The following is a 14,343-nucleotide window of genomic DNA, read 5'->3' as shown; positions in this document are numbered from 1 at the left end:
CAGGGTTGTCACAGTTGACTTAACTCAATCAAGGTTCATCCCTTGTGGCCTGGACACATTACCCCTTTAATAAAGATGAAGTTCTGTCAGCAGGTAAAAGTAACTAACATTTCTGCTCTGCTTCTAGAGAAGGGATAAGTGAGAGATTGTTCTTTTCTTGGTGAAAATCCATCTTTATTTATTTCTGCCTGTCACCTTCTTTTATCTGCTATTTTTCAGCTAGCCAGTGAACCGCTTCTAATTCCCCTTGGATCTGCTTCCCTGTACGCATTTCTGGGGACTCTGTTCCCATCAGTCCTGCAGGAACTCTGCCCTCCTCGTTCATACCCACCTCTCCAACACATCCTTATTACATAGGTGACTCCAGTTTCCGTAGGAGTGGGGACAAAGCAGAAACTCAAACGTAACCAATGAAACAGCAAAATGATTAAAAAACAAAAACAAAAACCAAAACACCACTAATTTTCCTCCTCGCAAAGCATTGTGAGAGCTGGCACTAAAATGGAAAAGCTGATTGGTGAATGTTGTCTAATTTTGGGTTCCCCATGAAATCCTGGGACCAGGAATTGGAAGCATGTCATTTATTTGGACCCCAAACAACACTGGCAGGGGAATGGAAAGTGGGAGGGGAAGGGAAAGGCCCTGATTCAAAGCTACAGAATGCAACCAGAGCTTGATCGAACCCCTAGGAGTCAGTGTAGGATATGCACCTCAGAACTGTCACACCTTAAGGGAGTGGGAGCTGGGGTGTTGATCCTTCACCTTCCGTTTGCTGTTGGCTGAGGGCTGCTGCAGGGGTGTGGATGCAGGGCTTCCCTCCCCTGGTGCTTGTGCCTCCTGGGTTTGGGCAGAGGGGGCTCCAACCACCAATAAGCCCTTAGGTGGTTGGAAATCAGGCAGTTGTGCAGGATAATGGCGAGTCCAAGGGTATATGGTCGGGTCATGGACGGCAGCCACGGGAGAGCCGATAGCTCTCAAATCCCACTGCTCGTTGGAAATGAGAGTAAAGCCAGGAGCATCTAAAGGGCGTGGAAAAGTGGAAGACCTTGAACAATCTGGAAACAGAATCATTGAGCGTTAGCTGCTACTTTGGGACCCTCAGAGTTTCCTAAGACCTCCAGAGGGGAGGACATTGCTCGTGCAGGACTCCCCACAGTGAGGACACCAGTGCCAGGAGCGCCTGGTACCAAGGTCCACTTGTGGACTCAGATGAGAACCATGAATCTCACTAAGGGGAAAGGCACCAGTGATTAATCTGCACTCAATAGACACATTTTTATTTCCTGTGACCACAGATGACAGAGGTCATTGATTAAAAAGACAAAAGATTTGTCCACCATAGGCTGGGCTGTTCAAGCCAAGAAAGAGACAAGGTGCCTCTAAAATCCTGGGACCGTTAGGACGACATTGGCCTGTCCCCACGCACATTCTGTTTAATGGTGCTGTGTCGCTGGTGACTCCGTGGGGAGCAGGGCTCAAGGGAGTCGATTTGGGAGAAGCATTCTGTGTCTCAGCTAGATCGCACTGGGCAGCAAAGGAACAGCTCTCATCTTCCACCCCCTCCGCAGGCAGGGCTCTTCTTGAGCTGCCCCTGGATGGCCTCGCAGAGCTGCTGGCTGCCTCTGCCCTCTGTGAACCCGGGGCTGCAGCCAGCTTGGCATGTTCCAGACTCCGGATGTCCACCAGCCTCCCCTCCTTGGCCTCTCTGTGTTCCTGGCTCAGGCCTTCCTGCCTCCCCGCCACTGGACTCCTACCTGTCTTTCAAGGCCTCCCACCAATGTCACTTCTTTCCCACCGCTTCCTTCTCTCACTGCGCCTTCCCCGTCTCCAATTTCTTGAGGTTTGAGAGTCCTCAGAAGCAAAACTGGTGACAAGTACTTGGGCGCAGACAGTTTATTTGCCCAAGTAAAGAAGTAGAGAGTGTGAGAGGGGGAAGGATGCAAAACCAGGGAAGTGTCCCTGATGCGGGCACCCGGGCTCGGTCCTGCTGGGCTGCTGGGGGACTGTCCCCTGTGCCGTGGGACTGGCCGGCTGTGGGCGAGGGAAGCTGGGTGTTTATCTGCCGACTCTGTCCCTCCCCGGTTGAGGGTTCCACCCAGGGGCAGTCAATCCCAGCGCTTCCCAGCTGTCCCAAGCACAGTAGGACCCACTCTGGTGCCACAGAAAGTTCTTGCAAGTCAGGTGGACTCAAGGTGGGCTGACCGACGAGGGGCGGGCGTGGGCCGCATCCTCTACGTGATGTCTCCCACGCCCCTTCCGCACCAGTGCCCACGTGCCCCTGCAGTCCCTTCGTGGAGCCCTCAGTGCTCCGTGCTTGTTTGTTTTCCTAGCACCTATGAAGCACGTTTTATGTTTCTGCTTGACATTCAACCGTCAAAACAGCTCAAGAGGGCAGATACTGTAATTACTCCCATTTAATAACGAGGAAACGGAGTCACAGAGAGATGCGCGCATTCTGTGTTTACGGGCCTATCTCTGCTTGCAGGCTGCCGGCCCCCGCAGGGCTCGGCCTCTGTGTCAGCTGCTGTTTGCGCACTCACTTCCGACACTCTGCTGGGCGTAGAGCAGTTGAGAGTCCTCAGAAGCGATGTCGCTGGAATCAGATTGTTCAGAAGATTCAAAGTCACCATGGAAAGTGGAAAGAGATGCATGGCATTGACCAGTTTCACTTGGAGACCAGCTTTTCAATCCTCAGCAAGGCTGGAATGACGGGACTGCTCAAACTGAGTCTCAGGAAATCATCAGAAAGAAGACAGATCATGTTGTATGACCAGGCACATGCCAACCCTCTGCTCACCCTTGTCTTGGGATTAACCATGAGTTTTAATACCTCTGTCTACACCTGCATCTTAAAAAAATACTTACACATGGAGTGAGCATTCAGTCCTTCCGTTTGCGGCAATGGCCGGGACTGTTAGGAACCACCATTTCATCTCTGGCCAGCATCTACTGAGAACAGCCCACAGTCCCTGTCAGGGCAGAAACAGCTCAGGAGGGAAGCATTGCTGCGGTTTGACTGAACAGATGGTCTGATGACGTCGGTGTTTCCAAATTACCTGCAGCCAAAGCAGATGGAAAAATTACCATTAGAGCCCAAGCCTGATGGCAGGCAAGGAGTCACAGGGAACTTCAGGGGAGAAGAGTCACACGGGATGCTTTATTTTTTTCATTTTCCAGTTCCCTGGGGGATTTTGTCCTCTTTACAGATTCCTCTAATGAAATGGCAAGAGTGGTTTCAGCTGATCCCACAAACAGCCACCCCCGAGGCAAGGCTGGAAGACGTGGTTTTCAGCAGTGTCACTGCCACTGGAAAGTGAGATTGATTCTAACAAGAAGTTATGAAGCATGTTAAAAGTATTACGTCGATGAAAAGAAACATCACAGACGCATAATTGAATAATATGACAGTCCTTTGGAAAAAAAAATCATCATAATGGCTACATATTTCGCCCTGGGCACATGGTAGTTTGTGGGGTTCAAGTTCCATCTTGATCCAGGAGGCTGAGTTAAAATTAACATTTTCGCGTGAGACTGACTGCACAGCCCGATATCTCTACTCATCTGATTTCCTTGTTTACTAGTGTGCTTTTGCTCTTTCCTGCCCCCAGTGTCCTGGGCCTCTATGTCCTTTATGCAAAGTTGGCAGCTGCGTGAAGTGCTGCCGTCCAGCCTTCACTGTGAGTCAGCCAATCTGTGCTGGATGACTTGGAGGCCAGGATCTAAAACCTCAGTCAGAATCACAGAGCTTTCTGTTTACTCATGAAGAAGTAAGCCGCTGGAGTTTCCACACTTGTCTGAGGACACAGAAGTGGCTGAAGACAAAACAAGAACCCAGAGGTTTACTCTGAGAAGGCACGTGCCTTCAGAGCTCTGTAAACCCCAAGTGCCCCTAACTCACCTCTCTCTGTCTCTCTGTCTCTCTCAAGGGGTGCAGATGTTAAAAGAACTGGCTTATAGAGTTCAAACTCAGAGGAAACTCATTAAGACCAGAAGAACAATTTTTAAATAATTTTTTTCCTACAACATCCCTGTTCAATTTTCATGGCAGGACAGCACAGAACAAGGTTGTCTTGGTTTAAGTTCCAGGGAACAGACCCTGAGACAAGGAATCTGAGTACAAGGAGTTTTCTCTGAAGGAAATCCCCCAAAGCAAAGAGAGAGGGGAGAGGAAATGAGACAGAAAAGGGAAGAAACACGCCTCATGGTATCCCAACCAGGAGGCGAGGGAGTTGGGGTATGTATCCTCTGACTCTGATCTGTCATTATCTGAGAGCTGTTTCCGGAGGTGTTAACATCTCTGTACTTCTGGAACTTCTTTCACTGGGACAAGAGAAAGCCTTCAAGTGAAGAGATATTGATTGTTGCCATAGAATGCACTGGAACAGGTGCTGTGAAGGTCAGGGCAGTGTATAGCAGCATTTGCCCTGGTCAGATTTGGGTTCCAATCTGTATCCACGGACCTACTGGATGACCTCAAACAAGTCACTTTCCCTCTCTAATCCTCCGTGTCTTCTTTGAAATGGAGACTAACCAGCGCGAAATACATGAGTAGGAAATGAGATAATAAGACACGAGACGTGCTTAGCACAGTGCTTCACAGCAAGAAGGCCCTTGATGTGTGGTGGTCTGACCATTATTGTTTTCTTTGCCTGCGTTGAGCTCCTGGGGGGAAGCGGAACTGAGGATGTCAGGGTGTTAACAGCAGATGGGGGACCTCAGGCTAGCACTTAGGTCAACCTCCGGACTTCACAGAAGAGGAAGCTTGGGGATGAGGAAGGTGACTGTTACAAGGGGAAAAATAAATCACCTATTAGAGGCTGGCAAAGGCAGACCTGCACGCCGGGGCAGCCGGTCCCACATGCAGCGCTATTCCCACCTCCCTGGACTGTATCCTTCAGAGTTATTCATGGAATATAGATCTAGAAGGAAGAGTGAATTCATCACATCCTAGGATGGCAAACAGGGTTTTTTTAGAGGCTAAATTCACAATGGCTCCCTGTGAGGCTGTGTTAAGAAGGATTCTGATGACAAGGTGCATCAGGCAGGTGGGTATGACTGATTACCAGTGTCTGCCATGGACCTGGGAGAGCACACCGGCCACGTGGATGCTGAGGAAGTTGACTGATGGAGTTGTGAGCTGCCACCAAGGGAATGAGGTAACCATCTTGTTTCCTTGTCTTATTGCAATAATAATGCTTATTCCTTGTAGAAAAATCCTAGGGATATAAATGAGAACATGAAAATTGCCTCTCAGGTACAGCAAAGAAGAGTGATCTCTGGAACTGATTCTCAGTCTCTGGACTCAGAATCAGGTGATGGGGGAATGAGAAAGGAGGCTAAAAACAGACACTAATTAAGGGTTTGTATAAGGAGTCATCAATTCACCCATATCTAGTTGTAGAACAGCAGGCAGCCAGGCATTTAATCCTAAGGCATCCCCCGCTCCAAAGCCAAAAAAAAAGTAAAAGAAAAAACGTCAAATTCCTCCAAGTTGATCTTTAGATTCAATGCAATTCAAAGATAAACAAACCTCAGTAGGGTTTTTCATTGACTTAGGAGGCTGAGTCTCAAAGTTATCTGGAAGAGTAAGGGTCCCAAGACAGTGGAGGCATTTCTGGAGAAGGGGAGTTAGGAAGGGGTCTTCCCTTACAGATGCCCAGACTTATTGTGAAGCTGTTGTCATTAAGATGGTGCGGTACCAGCACCACAATAGATAAACTGACTGATGGTACAAAATAGCTCTGAAACAGACCTACATACAATGGAGCTTTTTTTTTTTTTTTTTTTTTTTTACAATTGAATGATTATTTTATTTTCAATTTATTTATTTTTTTTAATTGAAGTACTGTCGGTTACAATGTGTCAATTTCTGGTGTACAGCATAATGTCCCAGTCATGCAGATACATACATGTATTTGTTTTCCTATTTTTTTTCAGTAAAGGTTATTATAAGATATTTAACATAGTTCCCTGTGCTATACAGCAAAACCTTTTTAAGAATCTATTTTTATATATAGTGGCTAACATTTGTAAATCTCAAATTCCCAAATGTATCCCCTCCCACCCCCTTTCCCCAGGTAATCATAAGATTGTTTACTACGTCTGCAGGTCTGTTTCTGTCTTGTAGATGAGTTCATAATGTCTTTCTTTTCTTTTTTTAGATTCTGCATATGAGTGATATCATATGGTATTCTTCTTTCTCTTTCTGGCTTACTTCACTTAAAATGGTGATCTCTAGGTCCATCCATGTTGCTGCAAATTTTTTTTTTAAGTGGAGGTACCAGAGATTGAAACCTAGACCTTGTGCATGCTAAGTATGCGCTCTGCCACTTGAGCTATACCCTCTCCCCTTTGATATGTGATAGGATTGTCTTGGCTGTGGGGAAAAGAGGGACTCTGTAAGAAGCGGAACTAAAAATATGCTTATCCGTGTGTATAAAGATGAAACTGACCTCTGCTCCTACCATCCGCCACAGTACCTCCAGATGAATTCAAGTCGTTCGTTAGAAGAGCATAACTTGAAAGTTATTAGTAAGAAATACAGGTTCGTGTTTTTTCTGACCTTCAGGGAAAGGAAGGACTTCTTAAGTAAGACCTGAAAAGCACAGCTCTGAGCAGACCCAGCACAGAAGCATCTGAGTGCTGGCACTCCCATTGAACTGGGTCACTGCCAGGAGGCAACCCCAGGAGATCGTGGCCTCGGCCACAACACCGTGGTGGATGCCAGGCAGTGGCAGGTGCATCCCACGAGGTTGTCCCTGGGGGGACCTGAGTGGCACACTCCTGTGCTGCCACCTAGCAGGGTGGAGAGGACCCGGTTCCATCTAACCTCTGCCAGAGTCCAATACACTGTCCTGAGCAGAGCTCTCTACTGACCGAACAACCTAGTTCCATGAAGGTACCAGCAGGGGTTTTCTTCGTAAATTACAGAGCGCTTTTAAACCAGTTAAACAGAAATGGAATTTATTCCAGGAGGTAGAGGTAGCTCACAGAATCTCTTGGAGGATTAGAGAGTCTAACGCAGGGGGCAGGCAGCCTGGACCATCCCCAGACGACGCCCCCAGGACTGGTCCCGTGGACATCCCAGTGGGCCCAGATACTGCAGGCTACACCACTGAATTCTAGAATTTCACCCCCACGGGCTCTGGCAGCTGGATATCTTCACCCACAAGACTTCCGGGTGGTCCCGCCTGCCCTGCATCACTAGCTGACAACTTGAAGTGTTGATGGGAGCCTCAGATGGGAGGAGCCCCGGTCACAGGCCTGGACCTAGCTCAGGAGGAGGCTGGGGAAGCAGTTTCTGCCTTATCTGTCACCACCTCATCACTCTCTTTTTATTCCTAAAAACTTTCATGCCAAGTTAAATCCACACGTTTATACATGACTTTTTAATAATTACATTTCACGCCAGTTACTTCTCATCCCAATAGCGCTGTGTGACTCAAGTAAAACAACTCTATTAAGTCTCAAGTCTGGATTATTTCAGGGAGATAGACAGCCGTGATCATGGTCATGGGTTCATGTTGGCTTCTTTCTTAGAAGGTGGCTCTTTCTGAATTTGTCCATAGATTTGAGTGTCCCTAGATTGCACCGCACTTCAGGGCACAAGCTCTCTGTTCACTGACTGGCTGTGTGATTCTGCAAAGTGAAAGTGGAGGGTTGGGAAAATATAGTCCAAGAAGGGGTACGTGGGGCCAGTTGAAGGGATAATGTGGCAGACTGGGTTATGAGCACCAAGTCACCCCATTCCCGTAAGCAGGGCGCTGTGCAGTGTGACTGCGGCTCCTCCAGCCAGAGGCGCAGCCTACACCCTCCTAAACCTGGGCCGGTCCTGCGACTCGCTTGGACCAGTGGGATGTGGCGGAAGTCGTCTGCACACTCGGACCCGCGACCTCAGGCAGCCTCTGCCTTGGCGCATCTGCAGCACTGCCCTGTGGCTTCTCTGTCTGGGAGACACCCAGGTGCAGGGCCCCGTTCGGAGGCCAGCGGCCCAGCTGTTCACGCTGGGTCTAGTCCCTAGATGACTTTTCCTGAGAGCCCAGGTGAGGCCAGCAGAAACCACCCAGTTCATCCCCAGAATCATAAAATACAACGACATTCTTACTCTTTTGGGCCACTACATTTTGCAGTAGACACCTGAGGGATAGATAATCAAGGTCTTGCGTGCACTCCGGTGGTGGAAGAGCAAGGTCACAAGCAGGTGGAGGGTTTGTTTGTTTTTCTAACATTTGGTGGGTATCTGGTGTATGCCAGACCCCCTCTGTGTGTAATTCACTGAATCTTCCCAACAGCCTTATGAGATGGATGCTGCAATGCAGACGGGGACACCAAGGCCCCAGAGAGGAGAAGTAACTTGTCCAAGGTCACGTGGCTGTTAGGCGGCAGGGCTGAGGCTTCACTTTGTGTCTGCCTGATTCCAGAGTCCCCGCTCACAGCCACACCACTGCACGGCCACCAGCACTGATAATGTACTAACATGAAACAGTAAAGGCTAACCAGAGACAGGGAGGTGACACTCCAGCTTTGTAACTCCTGCTTTCTGTGTCTTGTTTCCTAGTTAAAGATTACTTTCTACAAGAAGGGAGGAGCGATTTTTGAAACGATGACTTGCATTTCTATTCAGGCTTCTGTTTCAGTAATTCCTTCCTTGAATTATTATTGTACAAAAGAGGGGTGTTCTGAGACTGACTCGGGTTATAAGAAATATCGAGATGGGAAAATTTAAACACACTTGTGAAAAGTAAATAGACTTGCGTTTACTAATAATTCCCGGCAAGGCAGAATGCCTTCTAGAGCAATCACTCACTCACTCATTCATTCATTCATTCATTCGACATGCTGAATAATTACTGAGTGCCAGGCATCGTGCTAATTTCCAGGAAAACAAATAGGACCTTTTCTAAGACTGAAGTGCTCATGCGGTCCAGTTAGAATAGAAGAATTAAGCAGAAGCACAACATGTGAATTTACTGGTCATTTTCTCAAAATTAAAGAACTGTATCAACCATCTAAAGAAAAAAGCTGCCTTAAGTTGATTTTGATTTTCTAATTAAAGGCATAGAGTTGCAAAAATGAAATTGTAGTCTCTGATGACTAAGCCTGTGTGGCTGCACACCCCACGTACGTCTCACTTCCAGTTAAGTGCTACCTACTCTCCCAAGCTGGTCATCGGGAGCTTGGTAGCAATTTACCTTTTCATGGAACCATAAAGAAGATTCAAATGCTAGATGACCCCAGAAGGAAACAATTCAGAAATTCCTGTCAGGGAACGAATTTCCCTCCACCTCTTGTTTTTTGCCCCTTGGACTGCACACAAACACTCTAGCTTAGAACTCTGTCCTTACTTGATGAGTATCTTCTTCTTCTTCTTCTTCTTCTTCTTTTTTTTTTTTTAATGAGAACCATAATAGAAAATTGCCTTCAGAGGAGTATTTCACAGTAATGGGCAGGGAATGTTCTAGCCCCTGCTGAGTGGAGTTGGACATGTTTCCTGTCTTCTCTGTACCCCTGTTTCCTTATTTGTAAAGGAAAGCCATGAAATGAGCTGATACCTGCAATCTTCCCCAGATGTAAATGTGCAAACTTCTTTAAAGAGCTCTTATTGGTTATTGGCTGTTTTCTCTAGTTAACGACTACATCTTCTTAAGAAATCGAAGACAAAACTCCTTGGGATTCTGTGCATCAACTTGATTTCACTTTTCTCTTTTGGAGCCTCACCTGGAATTAAAAAAAAAAAAGTTAAAGCTAAATTTCCTATATTGTTTTCCAGGATAAGGCTTAGAGAGTGAGTGAGTGTGTGTGTGTGTGTGTGTGTGTGTGTGTGTGTGTTGTGTTGTTGTGGTTCCCCCTTTTGAAGGTACAATAAAAGATGGGCGCAGCTTACCATCCTGAGACTGATGCTTCCTAGGATTGGAGAATTTTGAGAAACTGCTGGCTTCGAGGTTAGCCATATGCTGGGTTTATATAATCCAGCCAGCAAGAAAATACTGGGCTCTCCCGTACGCTCCTTTCTGCCCTTGGGTGAAGGAGCAATGGATCGGGAGTTCCAACATCCGGGTCCCAGTCCTGATTTGGCACCCAGCAAGTAGTGGGACAAAGAACAGCCTCCTTGTTCTCAGCCTCAGTTTCTCCATCTGTACAATGAGCTGCCCTAGAAAATCATGTTTACTAGGATGTCTGGAACCGACTTAGGTACCTCGAACGCTATTTTAGGAGTTTAGATAAATTGAGTTCAAAATAGCACAATTAACCCCAAAATGATTTTAGCATGTCACACGCTTGTGTGCAATGGCTCTTCAGTAATGCAAAGAGAAGTGATCCACCCAAGAATCATCACATTTGGCTCCTTGCCTGGAGGACCTCAGTGGTGGCCCTGAAGTTGCCAGTCAGGCTCCGTGCTGCCCTAACAAAATGCCAGCTCTGTCCTCTTTTCACACTCGTAGCTGCAGGAGCAGACATCACCACACCCCAGAAAGTAACCTCCGTTGTCACAAGCAGAGGAGGAACTAGATGTCCTGGCTGGTCCCTGTCTATGAGCTCATCCTCCGAGGGTGGACCTCTGATGGTATGACACACCTGGAGCAGGTTCTCCAAGGCAGGCTCTCCCAATCTTTGATGCTGCCGACATTTAGGGCTGGATCATTTTGGTCGTAGGGGACTTGCCTGTGCCTTGTAGGATATTTAGCAGCACCTCTGGTTCCTACCCACTACTTGCCAGTAGCACCCCTCCCCAAGTCGTGACAGCCACAAATGTCTCCAGATTTTGCCAAATGTCCCTGGGGGGCAAAATCAGCCTCTGAGGGGAGTGCCTCTGGATATATGGACTTCTACATTGTTGAAAGCAGACCTTGAGACAAAGAACTGGGTGTAAGTCGTTAATTTGGCAGGTCATCTCAGGAAGTGTTGTGAGGGATTGGGAAGTGAGTCAGGGAGGGAGGAAAGCCGGAATGAACAGGCTACTGCTCTGGGTGGCAAGAGGTCAACTTCCCCGGGGACTCCGGGACTGTGCAGAGAGCAACCTAAAGAGGATCCCGTTCAAGAGCAGAGAAGCTATTTCTCCTCCATCAAAATGTTGCAGAAAAATGTGTTACAGCTCCGTGTTACAGCTTAGCTGTGACAGCAACCTGAATCTGGGCGAGAGACCAAGCAGCATGGGGGAGTTGGAGAACTCAGGTTTATTACGCCAGCAGGCCCAGAAGAGTTAACACTTCAAGCTCTGGACCCCATCTATAGGTTTACACAGGCCTTTTATAGGCTGCCAGTTTTACACTTTGCAACATCATATGCAAATAAAGTACAACAGAAGTTGACCAACCAGAAACAAGCTTTGTAGAAATAGACCAATCAGGAGTGAGAGAAATAACCAATCAGGAGTGAGCTCCATGCAAATGAAGTACTACAAATGGACCAATCAGAAGTTAGGGAAGTGGACCAATCAGAAATGAGAATAATAACCAACCAGGAGTGAAGGAAATAACCAATTAGAAGTGAGCTCAGGGAACCAATAGAATTTTAGGTGAAAGTTAGCAGTTTCAGAGGTAAAAAGTGAGATAGAGCCTCTGGGCCAGGGAATCCGACGGTGCTGGCAGGAGAGTAGTGGCCCTGCCTGGGGGTCCTGCCAGTCTTTTTATGGGGCTTCCCGCCTCAGAACCACAGGGGGTATATCAACCTCCTATCTTGACTCACCCCCCTCCAGATTTTTCCTTTGATTCAGATCCTTTTTAGCCTTATGATAGCAATGTGTATATATATATACACATATATATATATATATATATTTTTTTTTTTTAAATGCCTGGTTAATACAGGTAATATAATTCTATCTCTCTCCAGAACCCTCCTCGGCACCAACATTTCAACTCTCCCTGGTGATCTGATGCCACCCCTGAGGAGGCTGAAGAATAAATAGAAAGAGCACAGCCTGATTCAAAGTTGGGGGTGGGTGGGGAGGTACTCATCCTTTATCTTGCAAATTGGATACGGAAATAGTTGCAGGAGAACAGGGAAGCCGTCCCACACTGTCAGTTTTCACTCAAGGCACTTTTGTAACCATGACTTCACTCCTGAATTGACACCTGCACCGGCTTCCCTGACAGCCTTAAAGAGATACCATCAAGACTTTGTCACATAAATTGAATAATTTAGACAGAGCTTAGGTGACAATAGGATGAACTTCAGCTGGAACGTGGTGGGGGCTGAGGGATAAATCCTTGGAAAATTAAGTCTGGGCCAACTCTACCTTCCCGCATCTTCTCTCATCATCCACCTTAAACCTGTGATTGAACCGTTTATCAGTTTGGGACACAAGGAAGACATGTTAGGAAAGTCACATTTTAGCAGGAAAGAGAGAAATAGGTGTCAGTCATCTCAGCCAATGACGGACTGGTGAGTATCTTTTTTTTTTTAATGGCGTTTGTTTTCTTAACATTAAAACTGTTTAGATAATCCCTTGTGAATCATAAGATGGTATCTCCTTCTGGCGAGGGAAGCTCTGATATACAGCCACTGACTTGGCCACAGCTCTGGAGTTTCCTCCAAGGAGTTCAAAGCACTTTCTGAAGTAGCATCATCTTATTTAGCTTTGAAAACTGAGACAGAAGGAGTGAGGGAGGATGGACACGCAGGAGTCTTCATTTCACCAATGGGAAAGTTAAAGTGCAGAAGACACGTGGCTGGGCCCAAGTGACCCGGAGAGTTCGGAGCCCTAAGTCGGGAGTCCCCAGATCTTAGGGCTGTACACATTCCATGGATCTGGAATGTGACCCTGGCCAGATCTTCTCTTCGAGAAACCTGCATGTAGGAAAAAGTCGAGGGTTCTCCAACAGAAAGTTCTGCCTAACAGAAAAATATCCACCCCAGGCCAGATTCGAGGTCTCTGGCACGATTCACATCCTGACCAGAAAAAAAGAGCAAAGATTTAACACCAGCTGAGGCTTTTTTTTCCCTTTAATATTAAGAAACAGAAACTAATCACCCCCTTTCCTGCCAAGCACGGCAGTGCAAACACCCGCCAAACCCACCTTTCTTGAAAACCCATGATCTGCTTTTCAAGGGGAAGATTAAAGCGCCAGGAATAGACAATGGTTCTGAAACACTGGCTGACTTTTGAATATTCATGACTATTCTGATGCAAATGCATATTTCAAATTGAGCTGTTTTTGCAGAGGTGCTGTTGGAAATGGATATGCTTATGAAATTGCTTTCCTAGTTCTGCAGAGCCCCAGAACGATTTCCTCTGCTTATTTATAATTCTCCTAGAAGGTTTCCCAGGGGTCAGCCTTCGGCTGGAGTTTCAGCTGATTTCTTTTCACCAAAAAACTCGGGCTACAGTTTAGCCTAACTCAGGAGGAAAAGTCCAGCTTTGTTTAACTGGAGCCAGGTCGGATCGGCGCGCCCTGTTCTGCCGGCGGCCTCTTTGGCATATCGCACATCAGATTGTTTTTCCTGTGAGGTAACCTCAAACCGAAGCTCACTGTTCCCTGAAGAACAAAGAAAGTTCGTGAAAACATCGTGCCAGTGCCGGGAGGCTCGGATGGTCAGGCAGTCAAGGCCTGTCTGGATTTTGCTGATTTTGCTCCAGAAGGGTCTCACCCGGTGGCCATCAGGCGTGGCATGCGGTTCGGCCTGGTCAAAGGGCTTTGAGGGAAACGCGCAGACCCCGGGGGCTGATGGAGACTGGACACCTCCAAAGCGCAGTGAGTGTTCAGAGTCCCCTCCGGGGGAGCCCTGGGACCTCGCTGCCTCTTCAGCCTGGATGCAGGCTGTGACTGTGGGTCAGGCCTAGGGGAAATTAGGGGGGCCAAGGAGGTGGCCATTGCTGGAGGGAAGAAGCGGGCCACTGTGAAGCCAAGGTTGGTTTTGGAAGAGAGAGGACAGTTCTTGAGCTCTGAATGAGGCCAGTGAAGGAAGTGGCCATGGAGCTGCCTAAGTCTCTGGGGGATGGAATAAGCAAGCCTCTGGGTGTCGGACACCTGCTGGGGCAGGCCGGGGAAGCCCCTGATCCAGACTAGTGGGGCCCCATTGAGGAGGGGTGCCCTCTCCTCGGCCTTTTATCCACCTGGGTTCCTTGCGCCGCCCCCAGTGACCCTCCTGGAAGGACGTGGGTGTGGCCTCTGACACCCCTCCTTGGATAGTCCTTGGAAGTACCTCCTCTCTCCAGTCCAGCCCTCTACCCACAAATACTCCATGGGTGATTCTTTCCTTATGCCCACGGAGAGGACCCGTCTCCTGTGTATTCAATGAGTACTGCACTTACGACGTGCCGGGCTCTGTGCTGGGCTGGGGATCTGAGGTCACCCCAGCGTGGTCTCTGTTTAGTGCTCCGGTCTGTGGATCCAAACTTAT

At 47.8% G+C, this 14,343-nt stretch overlaps 1 protein-coding gene across 1 annotated transcript in view; it reads left to right on the top strand.

Annotated features, from left to right (window-relative positions):
* Positions 1-13,521: 13,521 nt before the first annotated feature.
* Positions 13,522-14,343, top strand: part of PLCL2 (phospholipase C like 2) — a 256,524-nt gene continuing 255,702 nt past the window's right edge. The window contains exon 1 of the mRNA XM_074371915.1: positions 13,522-13,694. The gene's annotated coding sequence lies outside the window, so the exon portion shown is untranslated. The remainder of the gene's footprint in view (positions 13,695-14,343) is intronic.

The sequence above is a fragment of the Camelus bactrianus genome, chromosome 1 (genome assembly GCF_048773025.1).
Source record: "Camelus bactrianus isolate YW-2024 breed Bactrian camel chromosome 1, ASM4877302v1, whole genome shotgun sequence".
NCBI lineage: Eukaryota > Metazoa > Chordata > Mammalia > Artiodactyla > Camelidae > Camelus > Camelus bactrianus.
The sequence above is the reverse complement of the archived record's forward strand: the minus strand, read 5'-3'. Positions and strand labels throughout refer to the sequence as shown.